The sequence below is a fragment of the Theropithecus gelada genome, chromosome 5 (assembly GCF_003255815.1).
Source record: "Theropithecus gelada isolate Dixy chromosome 5, Tgel_1.0, whole genome shotgun sequence".
In the NCBI taxonomy this organism is placed as follows: domain Eukaryota; kingdom Metazoa; phylum Chordata; class Mammalia; order Primates; family Cercopithecidae; genus Theropithecus; species Theropithecus gelada.
The window spans coordinates 19,006,325-19,032,445 of NC_037672.1; positions in this window are offsets into that span (position 1 = coordinate 19,006,325).

Sequence of the window (26,121 nt, forward strand, 5' to 3'; positions counted from 1 at the left end):
AAAAAAAAAAAAAAAAAAAAAAAAAAAAAAAAAAAAAAGTCTAAAAGCAGCCACCAGATAAATAAGACACAGTGCATATGGAGGGAGGGGAGTCAGATGGCAAGGGAACAACATCTTTTAAAGTGTTGAAAGATCAACTTAGAATTCTATACCTAGCGAAAATATATTTCAAAATGAGGATAGAAGAAAGAAACATTCAGATAAAAATAAGTTGATATAATTCATTTCCAATAAACCAACACCACAATAAATGCTAAGGGAAGGCTTTTAGGCTGAAGTAAATTGCAAATGAAAACTAATGTCTAGAATAAGGAAAAACAATAGTGGTTAATATATGGGAAAATATAAATACTTTTTAAAACAAGATTCTAGATAGACTGTTGACTTTTAAAGTGAAAAAATATATTGTGTAGTTTATAACACAGAGAAGTAAGACACATGAAAGTAACAAGCAAAGAATAGAGAAACAAATAGAATTATACTGTCACAAGTTCTCATTTTATTTGTGAATTGCCATTATGTTAACTGACAATAAATAGTGGTAAGTTAATAATGTACATTATGATTGCTATAACTAATAAAAGTAAAATAGCTATATACATAAATTTTATATAAATAAAAATATATATGAATATATACAAATAACATAACTAAAAAGTTAAAAGTGGAAATAAATTGAAAATATAGAATGTAATAACAAAAAAACTAACTATATTACAAATGTATGAAACAATCATACATTGTTACTTAGGTGCTGACCTAAGTAACTTTAGAAATGAATGCAATCTGTATAATAACAATTTTTTAAATACCTATACACAAGCATCAAATTCTAGTTGATAAAGTTATTACCCACTGGGATACGAATAGCAAGATTATAAAATTAAACCTAAGTGTGCCAAAATTTATCTCTATGATGAATGGACAAAATACATTCATTAAAAAGGCAGAGATAACAATCTTATAAGATAGTATTAAAAAGAATAAAAACAAGCAATTGCATAATGTCTAAAAAGATGCACTTTACATACGAAGACTTAAACGGTCTAAAAGTAAAAGGATAGAAGCAGATATATCATGCACATCCTCATCATAATGAAATGGGAGAGTTCCCTGCTTTCCCTCTCAGGACATGCGACAGGGGTGTGGCTCGCCTTTGGTTGCCCCCGCAGCTTAAACCCCTACATGAAGGGGAGCACACAGACAGGTATGTCCAGGATTCAGGGTGAGTGCTTTTGGGCTCCAGCCCCATGGCAGTGTATAGAGGTGGGTGCCTGCAACTCCCAAAGCCCAAGTGGGTGTTTGTTACAGTGCGCTCCTCTAGCTTTGCAGTCTGCAGGTGGCTTGTGTGTTAAACAGCTCAATATACCCTCTGCCTTATTGCAAGGGAAGGGGGCCGGTATGACAGCCTTCTGTACCCTGAGCTCTTGCCAGTGTCCCAAAAGAATCAGGGCTTGAAGGATGAATGCAAGGTTTTATTGAGTGGTGGAGGTGGCTCTCAGTGAGATGGATGGGGATCGGGAAGTGGGGTTGGAGTGGGAAGGTGGCCTTCCCCCCAGAGTCGAGCTGCATCATTCCCCTGCAGCTGGTCTGCTGGTCCACTGGTCTGCTTGCCTCTTCCTCTCCTCATTTGTGGGTCTTATCTGGAACTTGGGGTTTGGAGTTTACATTAGGGCAGGATTGGGGGCATGCAGGCCAAAAGGCAACTTTTTGGGTGAACAGAAATGCCTGTCCTCATTTAGGGCCGCAGGTCTTCAGGCTTGAGGGTGGGGTCTTTGCTGGGCAACTGCCCTCTTCTACTCAATATTTCCCTGTCTCATGTCCATATCAATAAGAAAGCATATATGGTTATATTAATCTTAGACAAAATATATTAAATACAAGTAATATTACCAAAGATAAAGAAGTGTATTTCACAATAACAAAACTATTAATCACCAAAACAATGTAACATTTTTAGTGAGTATCCACCTAATTACAGAGCTTCAGAGTACTTAATACAAAAATTGACCATAAGTAAACAGAGAAATAGACAAATCCACAATCACTTGCAGACTATAAGTGATTATAATCATTTACAGACTATCTTATCTTGACAGTCATTTCTCAGTAACTGAGGATATAAGTAGACAAAAGAAAATCAGTTAGAATTCAGAAGATTTTAATTTGATATAAATTATGTTTAAAAAACACTACACCCAAATTTGGGTGACACATTCTTCACAAGTGAACATGGAACATTCATTAAGATTAATTAAATGCTACTTTCATAAAGCAAATCTTATTAGTTTCAAAAATCATATGATGATGAGTAGAAACATGATTTGACAAAACTTAACATCAGTACAGATTTAATCTCTCTCAAATAAGACTAGAAGGGAATTTACTTAATCTCATAAAGAGCATCTATGAAATGCCTATAGCAATTGTAGTGAATGGAGAAATACTAAATATTGCATTTTAAAGATCAGGAATAGGCAAAATATACATATTCGTCCCATGTAATTTGCACAGTACTGGAGTCCATGCCTGATGAAATAAAGAAATTAAACAACAAAAAAAAATGGAAGGTAAGAAGGAAGACTGTTTTAATTCACATATGATATAAACATGTATATAGAAAATGTAATGGATTTTTTAAAATGTATTAGAACATATATATGAACTCATAATGTTTGCAGTATACAGGGATGATATAAAATTTAATTGTTTTTACACATCAACAAATAAAAAATATATATAAAATACTGTTTATGATGTCATAAAAACAAAATAGCTATTCCAAAATTTTTTAAAAGGCAACTAATAGCTCGATGATAAAAGCTAAAAAACATTGCCGAGATAAATTTTAAAAGATGTAAGTTAGTGGGTAGACACACCACTTCACAGTTTGGAAGACTATGTTTTTAAGATGGAAATTCTTTGCAAATTGAAGTATAAATTGATGCAATGCCTATGAATATTCCTGCAAGTCATTTTTGATAGAAATTGATGAGACAATTCTAAAAATCACATGGATATGCAAAAATTCAAAAGAGCTGAAAAAAGTATGAAACGAAGAACATGGTGAAGTGACTACCTGATATCAGGACTCAATTTTACATTAAATTAAGAAAAGAAGGCATCAGTTTACAGACAAAAACTAAAACAGTGTAGCCTTGTACTTCTACTTCCAGCAAAGATGGACTAACAGAGACAAAACTTACTCTCTTTCCTAAAACAACTAAAAAACTAGGGGAAAAATAGTGTGCGACATCAATTTTGAATGCACGAGACATAAAGTAGTGATCTCTGAGAGAAAGCAAAAACTGAAGTCAGCTCCATCTGTTGCTCCAGCATACTCCCTGGAGAAAGTTTCCAGGCCTCAGCACAGTGAAGAAGAAACCAGTGGACTCTGGCAGTTTCCTAGGGTTAAAGAGAATAAATTGGAGATCAGGGGTGTCAAGGTAGTTTAGAATTTGCAGGACATCGTAAGGGAAAGGAAATGCATACACACACAGAATGTTCCAGAAATCTGCAGAGTGCCACCCTTCAGTCTTCAGCAAAAAACTGATTAGCACACATATGTGAGGCCAGGAGAATAACAGCCCTATATAATCAGTTGAAACAATACCTAAAGCTTACACAGGGCAGAGACTAGTTCCAGTTCCCCCCAGCCAGATTGTAAAATCTCATAATTTATGGGGCATTGGGTTAGAATACACAGAACAGTAGTGGGACAAAAGTTGCCCTAGAATAAATTCTGCTCCGGTCTTCTAGAACAAAGCTTGAAGGCAAGAACCTAAACAGATCAAGGTATTTCCAAATAATTTAAATGCATCCAAGAAAAAAAATAAGAGGCCAAGAATACTGCAGCAATATATAAATATCTAGCACCCATAAAAGTAAACTTTGTCTCTGCCATTTAATAAAACAAAAATAGTAGACATGTCAAAAAAGCGAGAAAATACAATCCACAATCAGGAGAAAAATTAGTCACCCAAACTAAATGCCAAGTGATACAGATTATTAAATTAGTAAGCAAGGACATTAAAACAGTTGTAACTGTGTTCCATATGTTCAATAAACCAGAAGAAATTTGAGCATGTTAAGTGGAAACATGAAAGATTTAGAGATTAAAAACTGCTATTAATACATTGACCAGGCACAGTGGCTCATGACTATAATGCCAGCACGTTGGGAGGCTGAGGCAAGAGGATCACTTGAGCCCAGCAGTTCAAGACCAGCCTGGGCAACATAGAGAGACCCCATCTCTACAAAAACTACAAAAAATTAGCTGGGCATGGTGGCACATGCCTGTAGTCCCAGCTACTCCAGAGGCTGAGGTGGGAGGATCCCTTGAGCCCAGGAGGTAGACGTGACAGTGAGCCAAGATTGTGCCACTGCACTCCAGCCTGGGCAACAGAATGAGGCCCTAAAAATATATTATATAATATATAATAATATGCTCTATATATAATAATATGTAATATATAATGATATATGTGTTATATACTTTATATTACACATAATATATGATATATAATATTTTATATATTATACATAATATATAATATATAATAAAAAATATTATATATAATATGTTACATCATGCTAATTATATATTATATAATAATATATATTATATATTGTATATTATAAATATATATTATATATATTTATTATTTCTACATTATATAATATATAATTATATATTTTCTATAATACATATTATAAATTATATAATATATAAGTATACATTTTCTATAATATATAATTATATATTTTCTAAAATATATTTTACATATTATATTATTATATAGTATCATATATATTATATATTATAATATATAATATTAAAATATATTTTATATATTTAGATAAAAATATATCTAAAATATATTTTAGAAAATATATATATTATAGAAAATGTATACTTATATATGTATAAATATATAATTATATATTATATAAGTATAAAATATATGTAAATATAAAATTATATATTATATTTGATATGCTTATATTATATACTTATATATTTTCATATAATATATAATTATATATTTCTATGGAATTACTTATATATTATGTATAAATATATTATCTATAATATTATATATATGCTGAATGTAATTCACAGCAGATTTGACTTTATAGAAGAAAACATGATTGAACTTGAGACCGAAGTAATAGAAATTGTCCAAAATGAAGCCCAGAAAGAAAAATACTAGAAAAAAAATTTAATGAGTCAATGACTTATGAGACAATCTGAAGCGGCCTAATATATATTTGATTAAAGTCCCTGGAGGAAAATAAAGTAGAGAAAGGTAGAAAAAAAAGTTTGTGTTTTCTAATTTTAATGAAAAACATGCATCCTCAAATCTATGAAACCCAACATAACTGGAGCATAAGAAATATAAAGTAAACTACATCATGTTTCATCATAATTAAGTAGCTTAAAAGCTGTGATAAAGAGAGAACCTTAAAAGCAACCTGTGGAAAAAGACATGCTACTTACAGAGGAGCAAAATAAGAATGGCAAAAGATGTCTCAGAAAAAAAAAAAAAAGGCAAGTCAGATGATGAAACAAAAGTTCTAACATACTAAGGAAAAAAGAAATTTTAACCTAGAATTATATTTCTAGCGAAATTATTGCACAATAAAAAAGCGAAATATTTTTGTCAGACCTACAAAAGCTGATGATTTATAACTAGCAGCTACAACTTAATTATAACTAGTAACTTCTAACTATGTAAAATATGAAAGGACGCCCTTCAGGCTGACACAGTTTCAATCAGATGGAAATATGGATGGATTTTTATAAAGGATCAGAGAGACCCAGACATAGTGATTATGTGGCTATATATAAATGAGATTTATTTTAAAAATTTAAAGACGTTTTAAAGTTACTTAGCTTTTTAACATAAAGTGAATATCAACGCATTGTGAGGTTTATATCATATGAAGATATAAAATGTGTGGCAAGAGTAGTGTGAAGACCAGGAGAAAAGAAATAGAAGTACACTGTTGTAAGATTCTTACACTATATGTGAAATGTTATAGTATCACTTGAATGAAAACTACAAAATATAGTTCACTGTTTATAAACTGTAAGCTAAAGGTGTATGCTATAAACCCTAGAACAAGTACTAAAATAAACCAATGAATATTTAAAGCTAATAAAGCACAAATAAAGTTGAATCATACAAAATAAACAATATAAAATAAGAAAAGAAGCATAACACGCATAACAAAAGACAACATATGGAAAAGGAGGAATAAGTTTACAATCAAATTTAATCATCACATTAAATATAAGGGACTGAACACCCCATTTAAAAGTCAGAGTATTTCAGGTTAAATATAAAAGCAAAACTCAATTGTGGTTTTTTTTATGTATTATATAGTGTATATTTATACCCAAGAATCCCATTTTAAATATAAAGATACAAATAGGTAAACAGTAAAGGATGTCTACAAATTAGATAAACAAAATGGAAAATTCCTAGAAAGACACCAACTAACAACATTGACTAAGGAAGAAATAAATAATTTGTATAGACTTACAGCAAGTAAATTATTTGAATTATTAAATTTTAAACTTTCAACAAAGAAAAAACCTAGACTTGGATGGTTATACTGGGGAATTTTACCCAATATTTAAAGAAGAATTAACATCAATTCATCCTAAACTTTCCATAAAATAGAAGGAATCATTTTTCAATGTATTATATGAGGTCAGTATTACCCTGATACCATGACCATCCAACGATATCACAAAAAAACACCAATATTATTTATGAATATAGATATAAAAAACCTAAATACTAGCAAATCAAGTCTGGCAACATATTAAAAAATATTATGTGTCATGACCAGGTGGGATTTATCCCTGGAATGCAAGGTTGCATCAAATAATTAATATAATATACCTCATTCATAGAATAAAGAATAAAAATTATATAATCATCTCAATAAACACGGAAAAATGTTGATAACATCGGTATTTTATGATAAAAATACTCAACAAACCATTAATAGAAGGTACTCCCACACTTAATGATGTACAAAAACTCTGGAGCTAACAACATAATTAATCAGAAAGAACTTAAAAATGTCACCTTAACATCAAGAATGAGAAAGGTATGTCCACCACTCTCCCCACTTCTATTTAATATTATACTGATGATTCTCCTCCAGGAAAAATAAGAAGAAAGATAGAGCTGGAGGGGAGAAGGAAAAGGGAGAGAAATAAAAAGAGAGGAGGAAGAAGAAAGAAAAGAGAAGAAGAAGAAAGAAGAAGGAGGAGAAAGAGGAGGAAGAAGAAGAAGGAGGAGGAGGAGAGGAAGAGGAATAAGAAGGAGGAGGAGGAGAAGATGAAGAAGGAGGAGGAGGAGAAGATGACGAAGAAGGAGGAGAAGGAGGAGGAGGAGGAGGAGGAGGAAAATAAAAACATCCATATTAGAAAGAAAGGAAGAAGTATATCTCTCCTTGTAGATGACAATTACTTTTATAGAGAAAATCCTAAGGAATCCACAAAGATGCCACTGGAATAAAAAAAAATCAGCACATCCAGTTTGCAGAATACAAGATTACTACACATAACTCAATTGTGTTTTTATACCTTAGTAATGAGCAATAAAATTTAAAAAAATCTATTTGCAATCATGCCAATAATAACGAAATACTTAAGAACACATTTAGCAAAATAAGTTCAAGACTTGTACATTGAGTACTCGAAAACATCAGTGTGAGAAGTTAGAGAAGGCCCAAATAAATGAAAAGACAGTCCCAGAAGACTATTCTTAAAATGACAATATTCCCAAAATTGATCTACAGATTCAGTGCACCCCTTATAAAAATTCCTTCTGATGTCCTTGTAGATAATGCAAACTGATTGTAAAATTCATTTGGAAATGCAAGGGACTCAGAGTAGCCAACACAATCTTGAGAAAGAACAAACTTGAAGGATGCATACTTCTTGAAGGACACATACTTCTTGATGTCAAGACTCCAGTAATCAAGAAAGTGTGGTGCTGGATAGATATATAAATACATGTAAATGAATTGAAAGCCCAGAAATAAACTCTTCTATTTATGGAGAGTTGATCTTCGGCAAAGAGTCAAAATTGTTTTCAAATATTTTGAATACAATAGTTCAATGGGGGAAAGAGCAGTCTTTTCCACAAATAGTGCAGTAGGAGAAGGCCAGAGAAAAACAAAACCACTGCAAACTCATAGGCAGAAAGAAACAGAGCCAGAGGAATAAATCATTTAACTTTACTCTCCTTCCATCCTCTTATACAGCTAATACCTCATGATCCTCAACAACCTGCCTGAGTTCGAGGAAAACAGTTGATGCATCTCATGAAGGGGTGTCTCCTTTGGACATAGAGTATGAGAAGTCAATACAGGTAGATCTAGAGAAACAAATTAAGAAAATAGAGAAATTAAATTAGGTTACATTAGTCCCATTCTGAAAATCCAGGATAATCTTCCCACTTTGAAGTCCATAACTTTAATCACATTTGCAAAGTCCCTTTTGTCATGTAAGGCAATAAGTTAACAGACATGGGCATTTTTGTGGGACCATTATTTTCCCCACAAAATGATTGCATGTTAAATGATTGGAGTGAGTATTAAATTATTCTTTTGATATGATACAATTTAACTAATAATTGTGCTATGCACACACACACACAAAAACCTGTACAGATGTTGATGGCAGCATTATTCACAATAAAATCAAAGTGGAAATCACCTAAATATCCATCTACAGTTAAATGAATAAATAAAATGGGGTATGTCTATACAATGTCATATCATTAAGCAATAAGGAGTGAAAGTACTGATATCTTTACAACTTGAATAAACCTTTGAAATATTATGCTAAGTGAAACAAGCCAGTCACAAAAACACATGCTATGAGACGCTTTTTTAATGAAATGCTCAGAATGGACAAATATGCAGAGAAAGTAGATTGTTGGGTGCCTAGGGCTGAAAGGTGAGGTCTGGGGAAAAATAGGAAGTGACTACTAATGGATATAGAGTTCCTTTTGAGGTTAATGAAAATATTCTAAAGTAAATGAATTATATCTCAATAAAGCTGTTATAAAAGAAGTTTTCCTGCCAAACTTAAACTGTTGTTTAGTGTTAGTGGTCAGGAGGTCTCCTTTAGGGGAGAAAGAAAAGGGGAGTGGTCAAAAGGAATCCAAGGGAGGCTGTTAGTGTATCCACAATGTTTTATTTTTTGACCAATTGGTCTTACATGAGTATTCACTTTGTTATGGTTTACTGAGCTGTATATTTATGATTTATGTACTTTTCCGTATCTATGCTACACTTCGAAATAAAATGTATATTTTTTAAAAGTAACAGTAAATGTGTTTTTATCCATGACAAAAAAAAAAAGTAACAATTGTTTGGAACCGTTATAATAATGACAGGGAGAAAGAAAAAATTAAGGAAACAAAAGTAGGAGGTAAATTGGGAGACCGAAGCCTGAGTGGTATTAAAGGTTACTTTTAGCTTGCTTGCTTTCAGACCCACTTTGTTTTTCAACAGCAAGCAGACTGGATTTAGGTGTGTGACAATGGATATATTTTTTAATACACTGAATCTGAGATGTCTTAAAGACCTCTAACTGAAGATGTCAAATAAGAGGTAATGTACATGTTGAAGCTTGCGGAGACATATGGTTTGAATTTTTGACAACTCCGTATCCTCCTCCCACTGTCTACATGTCCGAAGAACACTACTCTTTATGGGATCCCTACGCTGTACCTCTTGACCTCAGGGTGGGGTTGTCCTAGCTGAGTTTGTCCTATGGGAGGTACCAGAAGATCAGAGGTACAAGGAAAGTAGAGTTCGTACTTAGGACTGATAAAAAGCTTCCAGCCTTTGCTAGCTGCACAGTGCTTTAGCATCTCTTTTAGGTTTCTCTTATCCCTATTCACACCTCTATAAATAGTCCTTTATTAAATTCTCCCTAATTGGTCCATTGGAGTGTACCATCTGTTTCCTGTCAGGATCTTAAGTGACTCAGTAATCGACAAAATAAGTGGTCCCAGGAAATGCCCTTAAAATAGGTGTCTGGGGTTGGGTAGCTACCATATTTGAGGCACTCACCGAGAGCTTTTTTGCTTTAAGAAAGGGACACTGATAATCTCTGGCATGCTATGACATCATGATTAGTCAAATAATCACTGGCGGTGGCATAAGATGAAGTGCAGATGCAACAAAGGCCTTGGGACACCAAGTGGTCGTGGCACTTAGTCACTATGGCAACAATGGTTTTACAAAGACTGTAGCAAGAGAGAAGAGAAAAATTGAAAGTCTGCCTCAGAGCATGAATGAAAAAAATCAGAAAACTTCTATGAAAACTTTAAAGGAGTCCCTTATCTCCAGTAGCCACAGGGCAGATAGGAATGAGAAAAGTCAAGTCCAAGGACTAAATGTAATGGCACAGCTGTTAAGGCCAACTAAATAAAAAACCCAGCCAGGTATCTCATACTAAGTAAGGTAAAGGCACTCATGGGAAAAGAATAGGGCCCTAAAATGTTTGAGCATGTGGAAGAAAGGATAAGAATTTTAAATCTCCAAATTTTAGGTATACTCAACTCAGGTTTGAAATGTAATAAATGGACTTAAGTACCTGTGGAGTGGTGTTCACATCCAAAAGGCTATTTAATTAAAGTCTGGACTAAACAATGGCTTATAATTAATGTGACATAGTGCAGTGGCTCTGAATCTTAATTGTACATTGGATTCACCAAGGAGGCTTTAAAATACACGTATGTCTAGTTCTCACTCACATACACTGTGCAACCTGCTTAGTTACCTGCTACCAGTCACTCTGAGGGGACCTAGAGGACACCCCCTTACCGAGGCATCATTGAAAGTCTTCATGGTAAACATTTTCTATAAGCCATAGATAACTAATGCTGGGAGATGCTGCACTAGAAATCCACTCCATATTTCAATGGGAATAATGACATGTCAGTGTAGTAGAGGCCAGATCAAAGGGTTTAACCATCAGAAGTGAGGAGCTTAAAATCACGTTAATAAGGCAAGTGTTGAATTGGTAGTCAGTGCTCTGACCTGCATTAACTATGTCAGTAGCTTACTGGTCCCTAGGTCCAGAGAATGAGATAGATGAGCAGGATACTGAGGTGTGACTTAATATATACAAGTAAAAATGTCTAGGTCTAGTGCTAAAAATATAATTCAAGTCATCATAATGGGAATGCATAGCCTCTTATCCAGTTGCAAGACCTAAGCCAATACACCAGCCCGGAGTCCCTCCTTTGAAGGGAAGGCTGGTTCCTTTTGAGAAAGGATCTACAACATAGCCATTAATAAGTCCTATGTGTGTTCCCCAAACCTTCTCTATGTGACCTACAGCCAATTACCAGGAAGGCTGTGCACTGGTGAAAGAGAAATAACCCAGAACTTCTGAGGGGTTATGAGTTACAGAATCTGAAATGCTGCTAATCACTAGGATGCTAAATGCCAGCCTGGCCCACTAGTAATGGACATTTATGGAGATCACATGATAGATGAAATCCTCACTTAAATTCACTTCCAGATGTGTCTAATGGCATCATTGACTTATTGTATGTTGTGTATATGCATTATGGTATGATAAAACAAGTGGATTCTTCTAAAACTGCTCCCACCGCCAAGATATTAAGTCAAACACAGTCTTCTATCCCTGAGGGAAATGCAGAACAGTATCACCATCAAACACCAGAAAGATGTGTGGTGAGAGTTACCTGGCATTTTTGACACATGCTCAATGAACTCACATTTCTGCCTGATGGAAAGCCAAGTGAATCTTGAACAATGACTGTAGATTGTTGCAAGCTAAATTGCCTAGATCATCTACATTTTCAGATGCAGTATCTTTACTGGAGAACATCAGTGCTACCTCTGCCACTTGACTGCACTCTCAAAGGACCAGCAGCATCAGCATCACTCCAAAATTCACTGGACATGCAAATTCTTGGGTCCTACTCCAAATAGACAAAAATCAGAAACTTTAGAGGTGGAGCCCAGAAATTGTGTTTTAACAAGCCCTCAATGTGAATAGTTTGCACTTTTCTATTAAAGAAACACCTAGACAATGCTTTATTTTCCTACTTCAAATCAGGAAAAACACTGGCAAGGCGAGGGTAGAAGCTCATCTGCACTGTCTAGTCAACTCTTATGCTCTCTTTTATAATATAAACTGGAAAGAACTTAATCATCTTTGTGTCCCATAAAACATCACATTGATCTTGACATTGATGACCTTACATTAATTGAGTCTATAAGTAGGAGGTAGCAAGCACTAGATGCCTTATTAAGACATAACGGTGTCAAGGGTTGAGAGATAAATCCTTTGAAAGTTCAAGATCCTGAGCCTGCCAGACTGATAGGTTTATGAAGTGTTAGTGGTCTGGAATAGGACAGAATATTTTATCTAAAGTGAGAGATAAATGACTGAAGCTTGCACTCCTAATTTGAGGAGGCACAAAACTTGTTGGACCTTTTTAAATTATGGAAGCAAAATATTCTACACTTAGACATGATGATATAACTTATTAACTGATTAATGCATGGCATCCAGTTTAGATTGGGCCTGAATTAAAACAGGCTCTGCAGTAGGTCTATAGTGCAGTGAAAAATATGAAACCACTTGGGTCTTATGACCCAGTAGAAGAAGTTTGAGAAGACAAAGAAGACATATGGAGCTTCTGGAAATTTCCAAAAAGCAGCATAACTGTGCAGAATTTTATAGTTTTCATGTAAGACCAGTTTGCACTTTTCTATCAACAATGCCTCTTTATTTGAAAATCAGCTTCACATTTGCAATTAGGCCCTTTTAATATTGAGTATCTGGAAACAGGTCTGTGAGAAATGAACTCATCATGAACTGGTCATTATATTATTCAATTAAAATTAGATATTAGAGATTAACAAGGACAAGATTTATTCTCACATCTGAAACATCTAAGATACTGGACAAAACATATGAAACAGCAGTTTTCAAAATATCAGAATGAAAGATAGTCATCCCTGAAAGAAGAGAAGCAAACAAAGCAAGTCCAATGAGTGTTCCAGCTTTCTGATGGGAAGGAGTTTTGAGGTTGTGGCTGAGGAAAAGGAAATCAATACAGATCTTATAGTGCTCTGAGTTGAAAAGATGGTGTTAGGTGTTTGGAGACATAGAAGTATCTGGAGTTTACAAGGCAGAGTACCAGAGAGGCAAGGTGTAAAAGAGGATCTAGAGATCTAGAGAGGGTCCACTGGAGACTTCAGCTGAGTACTGACTAGTACATATATAAAGTTCAAGAAGGAATCACTTGAAAGAATTACATAGAATAATCATCAGGGTTTGGAATATTTCCCGTTAACATGATCTGGAGTAGAAGACCTCATAATTCAAGGTACATCTGGTAGAATTCCCAAAATGGTTAAACCTTGGTAATTGGCCAACACTTGTGCTAGACTAAATGCTGCTCTGGTAGCTTGAAAACAAAATCAAAAGGAGTCATACTGTTTATAAATAACCTTACTGAATACCACAACAAATCTTAATTGTTACAGAAGTGAAACTTATAGAACAATAAAAAAAACTCACTCAACAATATAAAATTCAAAATATCTGCCATCAGATAAGAAATTACTAGACATATAAAGAAGCAGGAAAATATGGCCTATAATGAGGCCATATTTTCAACATACTCAGTTGAAACCACTGGAAAAATGATACAGATTGTAGAAATAGCAGTTACTTTAAAACTATTATTCCCCTATATTCCACATATTCAAGAAGCTGAAGAAATTAGTAAGGAGTTTAAGTAGAGACATGGACTGTATAAAAAGGGATGATATTTATGTTCTACAAATGAAAGTTACAGTATCTGAGATGAGAATAATTGGATGAAGTCAACAGCAGATTACAAATTGCAGAAAAAAAGATTAATGAATTATAAGAGTAGTAATGAAGACTATCCAAAATGAAAAAAAGAGGAAAAAAGACTTAAAAAATGAACATAACATCCTTTCACTGTGGTACAATTTTGAGAGAGTGATATATGATTAACTGGGCTCTCTGAAGGAAAGGAAAGAAGGACAAAAAAAATTGAAAAAATATTGGTTAAAATGTTTTGAAATATAAAAATATTTGAAAAAATCTATGAACCTACAATATAAGAATTTAAGCCTTGAAAACAAGAAATATGAAAAAGGTAATTCATGGAATATAATAACCAATATGAGTAAGTCAATAAAAAGGGAAAAATGTTAAAGCATCCGTTGGAGTAAGATACATTATATACACAGGATTACAAATAAAGTGAATGGCTCTTCTGAAATCAGAAATTCATGCTGGAAGATGGTAGAAAAAGCTACAGTACTGAAATAAAATAAATTACCAACCTAGAATTCTATACCCAATGGAAATATCTTTCAAAAATAAAGAGGAAATAAAGGTGTTTTCAGACAGTTAAAAAAAAAAAAAAAAAAAAAAAGGGGAAAAAATTAAAAAAAAAAACCTACACTGAAAAAAAAAAAATAAAAAAAAAAAAAAAAAAAAAAAAAAAAAACCACCCAGTGAGAATATAAATCAACATAAAGGAAGGAAGGACACTAGAAATTGTAACTATATAAGTATATACAAAATTTTATTCTAATAATTTAAATAATTTAAAAGGTAATTGAGTGCAAAATAAAAAAGTAAGATATTATATGTTTGGGGATTTATAAATAATTAAAACTAAAATGTATAGTGACAATAGAAGAAAGGACAGGAGGGGAGATATGGAAAAATACAATTATATAATTCTTATATTATTCATGAAGAAAAACAATATTTCTTGGAAGTTGAAATGAGAGATTAAAATACATAGCATAGGCCAGGCACAGTGACTCACGCCTGTAATCCCAGCACTTTGGGCGGCCGAGGTAGGTGGATCACATGAGGTCAGGAGTTTGAGTCCAGCTTCATCATGGCAAAACCCCATCTTAACTAAAAATACAAAAATTAGATAGGTATCAAGGCGCACATCTGTAGTCTCAACTACTCAGGAGGCTGAGGCAGAAAAATTGCTCGGATCTGGGAGGTGGAGGTTGCAGTGAGCCAAGAGATTGTGCCACTGCACTCCAGGCTAGGTGACAGAGCAAGACTCCATCTCAAAATAAATAAATAAATAAATAAATAAATAAATAAATAAATAAAACAAACATATAGCATAGACTAAAATAATATAACTAAGAATTTCAGCTGAAGAGCCAACAAAGAAAATAGAATGAAATCATGAAATGTACTCAACTAATTCAAAAGAAGTCAGACAAAAAGGATAAATGGTACAAATAGAAATGGGAAGATGATAAATTTAAATCAAACCATACAAGCAATTACATGAAATGTAAATGGTCTAAACATTCCAATTTTTAAAAAACAGAGATTGTCAGATTCCATAAAAAAGCAGCACTGAATTACATGTTTCCTATAAGAAACACACTTAGGCTCAAAAGAAAGGAATGGAGGAATATTTACCAAGCAAATGGAAAGCAAAAAATAAAAATAAAAATAAGCAGGAGTTGCAATCTTAGTCTCTGATAAAACAGACTTTAAACCAACAAAGATCAAAAAAGACAAAGAAGGGCATTACATAATGGTAAAGGGAGCAATGAAACAAAAAGAGCTAACAATCCTAAATATATATGCACCCAATACAGGAGCACCCAGATTCATAAAGCAAGTTCTTAAAAACTTACAGAGAGACTTAGACTTAGACTTAGTCTCCCACAAAATAACAGTGGGAGACTTTAACACCCCACTGCCAAAATTAGACAGATAAATGGGACAGAAAATTAACAAAGATATTCAGGAATTGAACTCAGCTCTAGACCAAGCCCATGTAATAAATACCTACAGAACTCTCCACCCCAAATCAACAGAATATACATTCTTCTCAGGACCACATAGCACTTATTCTAAAATTGACCATATAATTGGAAGTAAAACACTCCTCAGTAAATGTAAAAGCATGAAAATCTTAACAAACAGTCTCTCAGACAGCAGTGCAATCAAATTAGAATTCAGGATTAAGAAACTCCCTCAAAGACAGCACAACTACATGGAAACTGAATAACCTGGTCCTGAATGACTACTGGGTAAATAATGAAATTAAGGCAGAAATAAATAAGTTCTTTGAAACCAATGAGAACAAAGACACAGCATACCAGGATCTCTGGGACACAGCTAAAGCAGTGTTTAGAGGAAACTTTATAGTACTAAATGCCCATGTGAGAAAGCTGGAAAGATCTAAAATTGACATGCTAATATCCCAATTAAAAGAAATAGAGAAGCAAGAAGAAACAAACTCAAAAGCTAGAAGACAAGAAATAAATAAGGTCAAAGCAGAACAGAAGGAGATAGAGACATGAAAAACCCTTCTAAAAATCAATGAATCCAGGAGTTGGTTTAAAAAAAGAAAAAAAAGATTAAAATAGACCACTACCAATACTAATAAAGAAGAAAAGAGAGAAGAATCAAAGAGATACAATAAAAAATTATAGAGGGGATATCACCACTGATCCCACAGAAATGCAAACTACCATCAGAGAATACTATAAACAACTCTATGCAAACAAACTAGAAACTCTAGAATAAATGGATAAATTCCTGGACACATACACCATCCCAAAACTAAACCAGGAAGAAGTTGAATCCCTGAATAGACCAATAGCAAGTTCTGAAATTAAGGCAGTAATTAATTGCCTGCTAACCAAAAAAAGCCCAGGACCAGATGGATTCAGAGCTGAATTCTACGAGAGGTACAAAGAGGAACTGGTACCATGGCTTCTGAAACTATTGCAAACAATAGAAAAATGACTCCTCCCTAACTTACATTATGAGATCAGGCCAGCATCATCCTGATGCCAAAACCTGGCAGAGACACAACAAAAAAATAAATTTTCAGGCCAATATCCCTGATAAACATTGATCTGAAAATTCTCAATAAGATACTGGCAAACCACCAAATCCAGCAGCACATCAAAAAGTTATACACCAGGATCAAGTCTGCTTCATCCCTGGAATGCAAGGCTGGTTCAACATACACAAATCAATAAACATAATCCATCACATAAACAGAACCAATGATAAAAACCACATAATGATCTCAATAGATGCAGAAAAGGCCTTTGAAAAAATTCAACACCACTTCATGCTAAAAACACTCAATAAACTAGGTATTGATGGAACATATCTCAAAATAATAAGACCTGTTCATGACAAACCCATAGGCAATATCATACCAAATGGGCAAAAGTTGGAAGCATTCCCTTTGAAAACCAGCACAGGACAAGGATGCTCTCTGTCGTCACTCCTATTCAACATAGTATTGGAAGTTCTGGCCAGGGTAATTGGGCAAGAGAAAGAAATAAAGGGTATTCAAACAGAAATAAAGGAAGTCAAATGGTCTCTGTTTGAAGATGAAATGATTGTATATTTAGAAAACCCCATTGTCTCAGCCCAAAAACTCCTTAAGCTGATAAGCAACTTCAGCCAAGTCTCAGGATGTAAAATCAATGTGCAAAACTCACAGGCATTCCTATACACTAATAATAGACAAACATAGAGCCAAATCATGAATGAACTCCCATTCACAATGGCTAAAAAGGAATAAAATACCTAGGAATACAATTTACAAGGGATGTGAAGGACCTCTTAAGGAGAACTACAAAACACTGTTCAAGGCAATAAGAGAGGACACAAACAAATGGAAAAACAGTCCATGTTCATGGATAGGAAGAATCAATATTGTGACAATGGCCATACTGCCCAAAGTAATTTATAGATTTAATGCTATCCCAATCAAGCTACCATTGACTTCCTTTACAGAATTAGAAAAAATGACTTTAAATTTCATATGGAGCCAAAAAAGAGCCCATATAACCAAGACAATCTAAGCAAAAAGAACAAAGCTGGAGGCATCACACTACCTGACTTCAAACTATACTACAAGGCTACAGTAACCAAAACAGCATGGTACTGATACCAAAACAGATATATAGACCAACGGAACAGAACAGAGGCTTCAGAAACAATACCACACATCTACAACCATCTGATCTTTGACAAACCTGATAAAAACAAACAATGGGGAAAGGATTCCCTATTTAATAAATGGTGTTGTGAAAACTGGCTAGCCATATGGAGAAAACTGAAACTGGACCCCTTCCTTACACCTTATACAAAAAGTAACTCAAGATGGAATAAAGACTTAAATGTAAGACCTAAAAACATAAAAACCCTAGATGAAAACCTAGGCAATACCATTCAAGACACAGGCATGGGCAAAAACTTCATGACTAAAACACCAAAAGCAATGACAACAAAAGGCAAAATGGACATTGGGGTCTAACTAAACTAAAGAGCTTTTGCACAGCAAAAGAAACTATCATCAGAGTGAACGTGTAGGTCACATGTAACCTACAGAATGGGAGAAAATTTTGCAATCTATCCATCTGACAAAAGGCTAACATCCAGAATCTACAAGAACTTAAACAAATTTACAAGTAAAAAACAACCCCATCAAAAAGTGGGCAAAAGATGTGAACAGATATTTCTCAAAAGAGGACATTTATGCAGCCAACAAACATATGAAAAAAGACTCATCATCACTCATCATTAGAGAAATGCAAATCAACACCACAATGAGATACCATCTCATGCCAATTAGAATGGCGATCATTAAAAAATCAGGAAACAACAGATGCTGGAGAGGATGTGGAGAAATGGGAACGCTTTTACACTGCTGGTAGGAGTGTAAATTGGTTCAACAATTTTGGAAGACAGTGTGGCCATTCCTCAAGGATCTAGAACAAGAAATACCATTTGACCCAGCAATCTCATTAGTGAGTATATACCCAACAGATCATAAATCATTCTACTATAAAGACACACGCACACGTATGTTTATTGCAGCACTATTTACAATAGTAAAGACTTGGAACCAACCCAAATGTCCATCAATGATAGACTGGATAAAGAAAATGTGGCACATATACACCATGGAATACTATGCAGCCATAAAAAAGAATGAGTTCATGTCCATGGCAAGAACACGGATGAAGCTGGAAACCATCATTCTCAGCAAACTAACACAGGAACAGACAAGCCAACACCACACGTTCTCACTCATAAGTGGGAGTTGAATAATGAGAACACATGCACAGGGAGGGAAACATCACACTTGGGCCTGTCAGGGGATGGGGGTCAAGGGGAAGGAGAGCATTAGGAAAAATACCTAATGTAAATGACAGGCTGTTGGGCGCAGCAAACCACCATGTCATATGCATACTTATGTAACAAACCTGTATATTCTGTACATGTATTCCACAACTTAAAGTGTAATAATTTTTTTTTAAAAAGAAACACTTCATAAAGGAAAAAATAAAACTAAAAGTAAGATATGAGAAAACATATACTATGTTAACGATTTTTTAAAACAATACTGAACTGTATGTTTCCTATAATAAACACACTTTAAAGGTAAGCTATGAGAAAATACATACTATGTTAACAATTTTTAAAAGATAGTTTGGCTATATTAATAGTAAATAAAGTAGATTTCAAAACAAAGAATATAGCCATGAATAAAGAAGGTCATTTTATATAACAAAGAGGTCAATTCTCAAGAAAGTATATATTCCTAATTATATGCCTATTGTATTCCTATTTATACACTGAATAATAACATTTTTTGAAGTACATGAATCAAAAACTGGTGAAACTTTCAGGAGAAATAGACAAATGTTAGCATCTTTATTAATGTATAGAATAAATAGACAGAAAATCGATGAAAATGTAGAAGACTGAAAACATTACCAACCAAATTTTAAATCACGTTTATAGCTCTCTCAACCTAACAATAATAGAATACATTTGGTTTAAAGTGCACACAAAAAAGTTTACTGAAATAGTCCGTTTCCTAGACAATAATTCTTAATAAAATTAAAAGTATTCAAATAAAACAAATTATGTTTTCTGATTCTAATGGAACTAATTTTGTAATCAATAATACAAAGACATCTGGAAACTAAATTGAAACTAAATTTTGATATCAAATAGTATACTTCTAAGTAACTCATGTATTAAATAATAAATCAATAGAATATAGTTGAAAGAAATGAAAATAAAATTTCAATATATCAAAATTTATGGGAAATGGCTAATGTAGTACTTAAAAAGAAATGTATAACACTAAATGCCTATGTTAGAAAAGCAAAAAGGTCTTGAGTTAGTGATTCCACTTTTTACTTTAATAAAATAACAGAAGAATAAATTAAACCCAAGGTAAGTAATTAAAAAGAAAAAAATAAATATCATAGTGGAAATCAATGAAGGAAAAAAAATAGAAAATTATACAGAAAAATCTGTAAAGCCAAAAACTGGATCTTTAAAATTTTAGTAAAATTGATAAACCTGTAGCCAAAGAAAAAGAAAGACCATATCGAGAATGAAACAAGTGACCTCAGTAAAGATTCTACAGATAATAAAAGAACAGCAAGAGCGAACTATAGATAATAAGGGGAAAAGAGTAAACAACTTTCTGCCAATAAGATAAGATGGACAAATTCCCTGAAAAGTACAAACTATGAAAACAATTGGTCAATTAGAAATACGTAACCTGAATGGCTATTTTTTTATGATATTGAATTTGTAGTTTAAAATTCCTCTTCCCTGGGCACTCTGCTGCCTCCACAAAAATAATAAAAAAACAACCTCCAACCCCAGATGGCTTTAATGGTTAATTCTAACACGTATTTAAGGAAGAATATGTCAAGTCTATACAAACTCTTCAGTACAATTGAAGAAGAGGGAACATATTTCATCTCATTCTGTAAGATTAGTATTACTCTGACACTAAACCCAAAAAACAGCATAACAAGAGAAATGAATTATAGATTAATATCTTGTGTGAATAAAGATGCAAAAATTTCTTTAAACATTTTGGAAAATTGAATTCAAGTATATATAAGGAGGATAATATATAATAACCAATTAAATTTATTCCAGAAAAGTAATGTTGTCTTAACATTCTAAAATCAATCAATACAGTTAACCATATTAATGGACTAAAAAAGAAATAACATAATCAACTCAATACAAAAAAAGAAAAAGCTGATAAACTGCAACATTTACTCCTGGTAAAAAGTACGACAAAACTAAGAATAGAAAAGATTTTCTCAAACTGATTAAGGGCTTCTATCAAAAACTTAGAGTTTATGTACTTAATAATGAAAGACAATAGGCTGTTGATAAATCAGTAGAACAGAATGGTACAGAAATAGAACTGCATACAGTTGGCCATTTAATTTTTGACAAAGATGCAAAACCAAAACTATATAGAAAACACAGTCTTTTCAACAAATCCTGCTGGATCACTTTGATAGCCATAGGAAAAAAAAAAAAAAAAAAAAAAAACATGAACAACTAATTTTGACTCATACTTCACATCATACACAAAATTTAACCTAAAATGTAGCATAGACCTAAATGCAAAACTTAAAATTATATTAGAAGAAATCATAGAATCTTTTCATGACCTTGGGTGAGTCATAGGTTTCTTAGATAAAATAGCCAAAGCACAATACAGAAAAGAAAATAAATTAATAAATTGGCTTCATTAAAATTTAAAACTTCTAAACTTCAAAAGCAACTGTTAAAAGAAGAAAAAGGTCACACTCTGGGTAAAAATACCTACAAATTATGTATCTGATAAAGGACTTGTATCAGAATATATATTGTCAACAAAAAGAATCAAATGACACAACTTTTAAAACCTGGTAAAATACTTGAATATAAACATCACCAAGGAAAATATACAAATAATAGCAAATGAGCACTTGAATCAGGCTCAACATCAATAGTCATTAGTGAAGTGCAAATTAAAACCTCAGTGAGCTACTACTCTGTACCTATTTTAAAAACTTGGTATTTGTAAAGGACTGAGCACACCAGGTTTGGCAAGGATATGGAACAACTGGAAGTTTCATTCACTGCTGGATGGTATGTAAAGTGATACAATCTATTTGGAAAATAATTTGAACATTTTTTAAAACTGAATATATACATGTCTACCATATGACCCTGCTATTCTACTAGATGCTGATCCAAGGGAAATGAAAGCATTTATCCACCTGCCTGAGTTGTCTATTGCTGCTGTAACAAATTACCACAATTTAGTGGCTTGAAGGAATGTAGTTTTATTATCTTACAGTTTTGGAGGCCAGAAGTCCTTAATGATGTTCTGGGGCAAAAACCAAGTTGTTCATCAGAGGTGCATTCTTTCCAGAGGCTCTAGGGCAGAAACCGTGCCTTTTTTCAGGGACCACCTGCCTTCCTCCTTTTGTGTCCCCAGTCGGTATTCTCAGCTAGTAGCATAGCTGCATAACATTTTCAAATCTCTCCTCTCTCTCTTTCTCTCCCCTTCTCTCTCTCTCTGACCTCTGCTTCTACAGTTACAATTTTTTTCTGTGACTCTTACCATCAGGTTTTCCTTTATAACACTCTTTTGAGTTATATGAGGTCCAACTGAACAACCCATTACAAGCTTTCCATCCCAAGATTCCTAATCACATCTGCAAGGTCGTTTTCGCTATGTTGTAAGGTAATATATTCATACGTCCCAGAGACTAGAATGTGGATATCTTTGGGGAGGTATCCCATCTACCACATTACCCACATCTTGCACTTGATTATTAGTAACATCTTTAATTGTAATGTCCCTAAACTGGGAACTACCCAAATGTCAATCAACAAGTAAATAAATTGTGATATTTCCATGCAATGTAGTACTATTCAACAATAAAAAGAAATAGGCTATCGATATGTGCAACATGGATACATGTCAATATAACTATGCTGAATGAAAGAAACAAGATATAAAATGTATTCATAGTGCGTAATTTCATTTATATAAAATTCTAGAAAATGAAAACTACAGTGAGAGAATGCAGATCAGTGGTTGCTGGAGGATGGCAGTTTGGGCTGGGGGTGATAATTAGAATAGAAAAATTACTTAGGAGATCAGGAAACTTTTGGGGCGTTTGATATGTTCATTTTCTTGATTATGGTGCTTGTTTCACAGGTACACACATGTCAAAACCCATCAAATTTTACAGTTTATGTGTAGTATATTGTATTAGTCCATTCTCACCCTGCTATAAAGAACTGCTCAAGACTAACTTATGAAGCAAAGAGATTTAATTGACTCTCAGTTCCACATGACTGAAAAGACCTCAGGAAACTTACAATCATGGTGAAAGTGGAAACAAACTTGTCCTTCTTCACATGATGGCAGGAAGGAGGAGTGCCGAGCAAAAGAGGAAAAGGTCACTTATAAAACCATCAGATCTAGAGAGAACTCAATATTAGGAGAACAGCAGCATGAGGGTAAATGCCCCCATGGTTAAATTACCTCCTACCAGGTCCCTCCCATGACACATGGGGATTATGGGAACTACAGTCCAAGATGAGATTTGGGTGGGGACACAGACAAACCATATCATGTATTTCATGTTGACTTTACCTCAATAAAGCTGTTTTAAAAATTTACAGTTAATGCAAGGAAACTGGAAAACAATAATTGTCACATGTCTTCTGGCTTCAGCAGGTCCAAAACACAAGCAAATTAAAGTAAAAATTAGGTGGCTCAGATACCCCTGGAATCTTCTCCTAGTTATTCCGTGCACTCTACCAGTAGGCTCATGGGAAATTACCTATGATCAGTTAAGACACAGAAGAAGAAAACTGTGAGTTATCTTTATTGATAGATTGATACAACAAACCATACCAGCTGGGAGTAAATTGCTGCTACATTATAGAGAAACTCAGGAGAAATCCTGAAGGGTATTAATAAAGGAAATTTATAGATTCACTGTGGATCTCCAATAGTGGCTAATCATAAAAAAGGGAGATTAGTGAAAAAGCACATGAGATAAAAATATTCATGTGCCAGATACTAGTTTATTAGCAGGCATCCACTGTGAGTTCAATAATCAGGTAGACAAGATATATTATCTTGTATACATCATTGTGACTCTCTTTCCAGCAATGTCAGTACTGTTTGAATGACAAAGTGCAATATGGCGATGACAACAGTATTAGAAGGTAGGTACAGGTTCCACTTGCCCAGGCTGCCTAAGGCTGAACCCCATTCTGAATTCCAATATGGTGCCATGCTCTGGGAAGACCAGATAGCCATCTTGTAGAAAAGACAGGGATTTTCCACATAGAAACTGACTCTGGGTATGTGTTTATCCATCCATCCTCATAGTACTTCTGCCAGTGCCACTCCTGTGGACTTACATAATGCTGTAGCCATTGTCAAGCACTATACACAAAAAAATCCCAACCAGGGAAGATATTTAGCAGCAGAAGATCTGAGACATTGGACTCATTCTGATAGAATTCTCTGGTCTTAGCAAGTCACCAATATTCCCAAAGCAGCTGGCTTAGAAGAGCTACATAAGGCTTAGTCGTAAGACTAGCTAAAGAACAGAGGCCAGAATTCATGGTCCAGGACCCTAAGGATATATTTTCCTAAATAACTTACTTAAGGAATGTTTGCTTTTCATCCTAGAATCCTGGGGCTTGGTGAATTTGTAGGTATAGTACTCAAGTAAAAAATATCTCCATCAAGAAAACTTATAGTTTAGTAGTATTAGAAACTGAATCTCTGTCCTGAGCACTGTATACTCTTAATGCTACTAAAATGGTAGGCAAGTTATTCATTGCACTATACTAAAAGGCACTGGACTGCAGCTCCACAACAGGAGAAATAAAACTGTATCTGCAACTCACATATTTACCAGGGTATTTCTTAGTACTCCTAAATCACAAGTCCTGGTTGATTGGAAACCCCAGCAATCTCATAAGGATAAAATCACCAAAAATTCAGATAATGAGAGAATAAATATTTGTGTCACTCATCATGTAAAGACCACTACCTAGTTATGGGTGAAGCTAAGGAGAACATGAAATGGGTTCTGGAAGAAGGAAACTTAGGCCCCAGAACCTGCTACTGAATTACCTATGTTTTACCTTAACTTATTTTTTATCCATAATCTCCTTCCCCCTATCCCTGACTGACTTATGTGAAGATTATTTCTGGTAAACAGCTTAGATTTTGGCCAGGGATATAGCCGAATTATCATGAGTTAATGGTGATAAAGCTGCTGATGATTTTCTGTGCCCCTTATATAGGAGGCATGCACTTAAAAAAATCTGGACAAAGACCACAAGTGGATTTTGAGGGATAAACTGGTGAACTGTGATGAATATGTTTCCTCTGTTCCTTCAGATCTGAGATCTACACTTTTCCTCCCTAGTCTAAATCCCAGACAGCACCAATGAACTCCCTTAGGCTCCAGCCACTGGGATACAGTCGATGGCAGGCACCAGCTAAAGATGAGAGAACAGAAGTAGGGTATCACTGGGACATTTATTCCTTCAGTTCCCTCTCTGCCAGGCCATGATTGACATTAGAAATGCATAAAATAAAGAACACAAAGTATGAAAATCTTTCAGAAGCAGACAGATAAAATAAAAGCATACTTTCTTTTTTCCTCTTTATAGGAGAAACATTCCTTTTTACATAAACCAACTATATTATTCAGGATCCTATGGAAAATCAGATGGCCCACTTGAAAGGGTTTAACTACTTGCAGAGATGTGAGAAGAAATAAGAAAACCAGTGAAGGATAGGGAAGCATCCAGATATTGGCAACAATGAGAAGCCCATTAGTAGTCCTAGGGCTGAAGGAGTGGACATTAGACAGTCAGTACTGAGTCCATGAGAGCCGATTCCATGGAAGGGGGAAAGCCATTAGGAGCTCTGGTGTAAGCAGGGCACAGAGGCAGATGGGGCATGGGGAGAACAGAAAATGAATATCTGAACCTCTCTCTGTCTCCCCTTTTCATTTCTTGCGGTGCCTCCCATTGGCCAGATTAAACTAGAAGCGAAAGAGCTTGGGAACCAAGTAATACCAGAATTCTAGGCCAGAGGGCATTGCAGAGACCATCGAAGAAGAGAGCTCTGATAAGTACGTGGTGAGGATGGGGACAGGGTTGGCATG